Genomic DNA, 5737 nt, shown 5'->3' on the forward strand with positions numbered 1-5737 from the left:
CAACTCTGTTTTTTTTTAATATTCGTGCTCGTCCTGCTACTACAATTTGGTGTGTAATATGTTGTATAAACCTGTCATTTCTGTTTTGTCGTCGTCATGTTATCAATTATTCATTCTACTTGTGATTGGATATTTGACAATTTGCCATGTTTGTTATACAGTTCTTCACTGCGCCATTACTTATCTGAAAATGTTGAACAAGAGGGCCATACTCAAGGTTTTCAAGGAGAAGTCGGTGGACGGCCCGAAGAAGGGTGTCAAAGAGAAAGCCGACTGCTGCTAGTGGGGAGACCGGTACTGCATCGCATGCGAGCAAGACAACTGTTGGGAATTCTATTAAGAGGCAACAAACTTTAGAGGCTTACCTATAGCAGGCTCTAGACCGTATTGGGGCAGTTGTTGTCCCGGAGGTGGAGGAAATTTTGAGCTCGGATGAGGGGACCATCCCCCTGAAGCGAGATGTTGGCAAGGCCAGAGTTCAGGATGTTGAGGAAGGGGAGAAGTGGGAGGTTGACGAAGAGATCTGATCGGGCTTGAAGTCCGTGGTCGGGGGCTATAGGGAGCTAATAAAGAAGATGACTGAGCTCAGGGTGACTTAGGGTGGTCGACTCTTAATATGCGGACGTACAAGGGCTGGTCAATGTCGGGTCCCCTTAACCTTATGATACTTTGAAGGCTTTCCAGATACTGGCCGATACCGATTACTACGGTTCTCTTTGCATGAAGGAACTTGACCAAATACTTCAGGCCAAGATGGGAGAGGTCTGTGTTGTTCTGTGAGTCCGGTTTTTATGGCTTCTTGGAACGTGATATTTTTACTTGTTACACTACTAGAATTCTATCAATAGACATTGGTGCTTAGACATTGGTGCTTAAATATCGGTTGCTCATATGACCGATGTTAAAGTCCATTGAGACATCGATTATTTTTAAAATGTTGTTAAAGCGCAATTTAGACATCGATCGAGAAAATAATTGTTGTTGATTCTATTTTAAAAAAAAGGAGAATCATCAATTAGACATCGGTTCAGAATATAAGCTTTGTCATTTTTTTATAGACATCGGTTAAATTATAGCCGATATCAGGGATTAATCTTAAATTTTTTTAAAAACATGGGTTCAGTGCTTCCCCCCTTATTTCCCAAAAGTTCCCCCCTTAACAACAAAAATATTCCCCCCTTTCGACCCCAAAATCTATTTCCTCATTTTCCCCTCTCCTCTCCTCACCTCTCCTCACCTTTCTAGTTTCTACCATATCTCTTCCTTACCTCTCTGACGACTCTATCTCATCTCTTTCTTTCCCACCATATCTCTAATTAAAAGCACAATTATATCATTATCTTATATTATCTATAATTATTAGGGTTCCAATTAAACCCCAAATTAAAGAACATCATCAATTAATCAAACTCCAGGTCATCACTTTAGACTTGTTTGTTCTTACAGATATGGAGTTTACAGGGTCAGATGTTGGTGATACTTATTTATTGTTTAATTAATTCTTTAATTTTGACACTTATTTATTCGATATAATTGATTTGTAGATGTTGCTGTTTGATTCATTCTTTGTACATGTAGGGAATTTATTTGTACATCTACAAAAGAAGCGGTTCAAATGAGTTTACTGAAAGGGGTACCTGAAGAAGCCCCAATATGGATATAAGGTCGATAGTGAAGGATATTGAGTCTTTTGGTAAATGTTTTCTTCTTTTGTTCTAGTGGCTTAATGGTTACTTGTTTACCTCATGATTTAATGTTGTAGTCTTTTTTATATAACAATTTTTATGATGTTGCGTATTAGTAGTGAGAAACGTTTATGACTCTGTTAATCTGGAATTTGAGCTAATGTGTTCGGTTGTTTAGTTATTTTGAACTGGGATCCATATTATGTTAGAAACATGTGACGATGCCTATGTTGTTTCTTGTCTTAGCCTGTGAAGAAGCTGAGATTACCTCTAAGCGTATCACTAGTGCAAATTAAGAAGCAGAAAGAAATAGGGCAGAAAACGCTACAAGAGGCCTGTAATATGTTATACTTCTTGTACTAGTGTTGTGTACAGTTTAATGCTACTATTTCTTGAAATTGCAGTTGCTGACAGAGGTTTTTGCAGAGTGCAATACTTGGACGATTTGGAAGCAGGTTTAATGGTGAAAATAAAGGATCAGTGGATGACTGAGGGTTAAAATCAACCGTTGGGAATTTCAAAAATGGTATACTTGATGTTAAACATATGTTGATGTATGCACCCTCTGCTTCTATAGGTGGTGACTTTAGAGGTGGTGATGGTAGTAGCTTTGTAGGCAGTAAAGTGCAGAAGAGAAAGTGTGGTAAAAAATAAAGGGAAAAAGGGTGGTGGCCGTAAGCGCCATTAAGGATTTTGGTTATTGGCCAGGTTCCGATTGAATCATTACGGAGGCCTAGGAGGTTTATTCATTGCTATATTTTTTTACATTAATTAAATCATATTGCTAAAAATTTTATGACACCATTTGCTCATATGAATTATTAATTGATGTACAGTTATGGTGGTCAGAGGAATTTGTTAAATCGTGTATATGCCACTAACAAGTATAGACAATATACTTTACAAAGAGCCATTTAACTTCAATCAGGTCTAGACTAAAAAATTAGAGAAAGAAAAGACGTGGAAAGGTCTTTATAGTCATAAATAAAATTTACCACTGTACTGCAAATGCATTGCATTTGGAACCTGGACTCTCCGCTATCTAGAAATGTGTATGTATGTGAAATTTTATCTCACTTGCTATGTTTTCATTTGACTGCATATGTTTAATTTATTTTGTTCATTAATTTATAAGTTCTAATACAGGCGCGGGTTTTGGAAAATTACACCTGATGAGGAGTTCAAATAGGCATCAAACTCAAGTGAATGTTGAAGGCAGCTTCTATTAAAGAACCTGCAAATGATCAACCAAGTAGTATTTTTGCAAGTCAATAAGTATCTTGTACTTTTTTAGCTAGTGAGATGGTTGAATTTTTTATATTGATGAGATTGGTTGTACTTATTGTTGGAATAGTTTGTTTAAAATGATATATGTATTTGGGTTAGAATATTTTTTGGTTGATTGTGTAAACTAGATTATTTTAGTTATTGATCTTTGATTTAATTGATTAATAATATGCATTGATTGAGTTTTGGGAATTGAATTTTGTGAGTATTGTGGTTTATATATTGTCTAATAGCATCAAAGATATCAGTTGTTAAAACATGTTACAAATGAATATTGATAATTAAAACATGAGTATCGACAACGGTTACAAAAGAAAATTGTTGTTAGAAGTATATTTTTCACAACCGTTGAATATAAATAACAGGTGTCTGAGCTAACAATTGACATCACAATATTTTAGAATCGATGTTACAGATATAAACACACGTCGGGTAAAAATCGATGTCTATGTAAAATTATCTTTAACATCAGTTACGAAGACATAAGTCCTTTCTTACATAGACATCGGTTTTTACCCGATGTCAAAACCCGATGTCTAAGGTCTTTTTTCTAGTAGTGTTATTTGGTTTTTTTCAGCTAGGGACTGGTGATGGCTACCTCTAACCGGCTTTTCGGGCACTGCAAGGAGGTCGAGGCGGAGTAGAGGAAGAGGGAGAAGGTGGAGTTTGACGGCACGCTAGCCGCCTCTCAGCTAAAAATGTCCTAGGAGTTGACCAAGCTCTGGGAGGGAGAAGCGATGGATTTTAGCGCTAACATCGGCAGGAGGAATCTGAAGATCACAACCTTCAAGGGGCTGTCAGCGAACTGAAGAAGGAGAAGAAGAAGTTGGAAGCTGATCAGGCCGAGTTGGAGCGGTTAAGGAAAGAGAACGAGGAGTTGAAGGAGAGGGTACCGACTGAGGATTGTGTGGAGAGCGTGAAGAGGTTTTGGAAGGCCAAGTCATATTCCCACCTGGTGACACGGAAGGCGGCTCCCTCTTATGAGATGGGTTTCAATGAATTCGGGGTATTCCTCGGTGTGTGAAATGGGTACAATCCTCAGTTCCATACTTATGAGGCATATGTTCATGCCGAGTTGGAGAAACGGGATAATGCCGAAGATAATCCTGAACCCGAGAAGGAGGCTGGTCCTAGTGCTCCGCCCCAGGATGAATTCCCTCTTTCGGAGCTTGGGGTCGATTTTGAAGAGGAAGCTGAAGATGGTACTTAATTTATTTGTTGTATTCGTAATTTTCATAGCTTATTCTAGGATTTCTCATATTTCGTTGAATAGCTGGTTAAGATTTCCCTGCTTTCTAGTTGAATATTTGTTTTTGTTGAACTACAAAAATTGTAATGTTGATGTCCTTCACGGACCTTTAAAATCAGTTGGATGTTATTTTGTATTCGTTTTTTGATTTTTTTTTTACTTTGGGAGTTCATTGGAAACAAAAGTACACCTTCTTATATATAAACGTGGCCTTTGCTTTTATAAAACAAGCTGACCATGGCTGAATCTGGTTACATAATTTTGGAGATATAAAACTTAAACATAAAATCTTCGTGGTCGGAGCCTGTTCCAGGTATTAGGGAGTTTATTTTCTTCCATGTCCATGAGTCGACATTGATCCAGGGCGGATAACTTTCACGACCTTGTAAGGCCCTTCTCAGTTAGGTGAGAGTTTTCCTTGGTGGGCCGTGTCAGAGACCTCAGTTTTTCGAAGGACAAGATCTCCCTCGGTGTATTGGCAAGGCTTGATACTTTTTCCAAAGTATACCATAATTTTTTGTTTGTGAGCGGCCATCCGAATAACTGTATGGTCTCGACTCTGTTCTAATAGTTCGAGGTGGGTTTGCCAATTTCGACCAGGATGATGGCCTCAGTTTCATAGCAGAGTTTAACACGTGTATCCCCTGTTATTATCCAGGGCGTAATTCGATAGGACCATAGGATCTTAGCGAGTTCTTTGGCCCACTTTCCTTTGTCCCCGATGAGGCATTTTTCTATTCCCCTTAAAAGGCTCCTATTAGTGACTTCGACTTGTCTGTTGCACTGAGGGTGCGCCATCGCTGATCGACAATGCATTATGTGGAAATTTTGGAGGAATTCTGTGAACATGATGCTTGTAAACTGGGTTCCGTTATCCAAGATTAGCATAACCATGATCCCAAACCGTAATATGACATTTTCGTAGAACCTTTGACAGTCTTTTTCGATGATATCTGCTATTGATTTGGCCTATGTCCACTTGGTCATGGAGTCGATAGCGACAATGATGTAATTTAGGCGTCCGGGTGCGAAGGTGAATGGTCCCATGATGTCTATTCCCCGGGTGGTGAATGACACATGTGAGAGGATTGAGGCCGGAGGCACGGGGTTTATTTAGGAATGTTGTTGTAGAACTAACATTGCTTGCACTTCTACGTGTAATGATTGAGTCTTTGAAGAGCGTCGGCCAATAATACCCCATCCACAGCAGCTTGTGGGATCGAGCTTTTCCACCAATGTGGTCATTACAACCTCGACCATAGCGTATTTGGCCTCTTCCGGCCCTAGACATTTCAGTAGTGGGTCATAAAATCCTTTCTGGTAGAGTGTTTCATCGAGGAGGACGTATCCTAAGGCCTTGGCCTTAATCTCCTTTGCTTCTCTCGAGTCAGCTGGTAGGGCCCTTTGGCCGAGAAAAGAAAGGAATGAGATTTGCCAGCCGGGGTCGGTTGAGATTTGCATGATGTTGGCTGGGTCAATGCTTTGCTTTTTCAGGTGTTCGAGGTAAACGGGCCCC

At 39.4% G+C, this 5737-nt stretch overlaps 1 long non-coding RNA gene across 7 annotated transcripts; it reads left to right on the top strand.

The window, feature by feature from the left end:
• The first annotated feature begins 1146 nt into the window (after positions 1–1146).
• On the top strand, positions 1147–3113 carry LOC141678015 (uncharacterized). 7 transcript variants are annotated; one of them, XR_012557597.1, is made up of 4 exons: positions 1147–1462; positions 1579–1693; positions 1932–2741; positions 2832–3113. It is a non-coding gene; the product is annotated as an uncharacterized LOC141678015 (long non-coding RNA). The 7 variants fall into 7 exon arrangements; XR_012557596.1 differs by having other exon boundaries at positions 1932–2737; XR_012557592.1 differs by having other exon boundaries at positions 1932–2425; positions 2522–3113.
• Positions 3114–5737: the final 2624 nt, after the last annotated feature.

The sequence above is a fragment of the Apium graveolens genome, chromosome 8 (assembly GCF_009905375.1).
Source record: "Apium graveolens cultivar Ventura chromosome 8, ASM990537v1, whole genome shotgun sequence".
In the NCBI taxonomy this organism is placed as follows: domain Eukaryota; kingdom Viridiplantae; phylum Streptophyta; class Magnoliopsida; order Apiales; family Apiaceae; genus Apium; species Apium graveolens.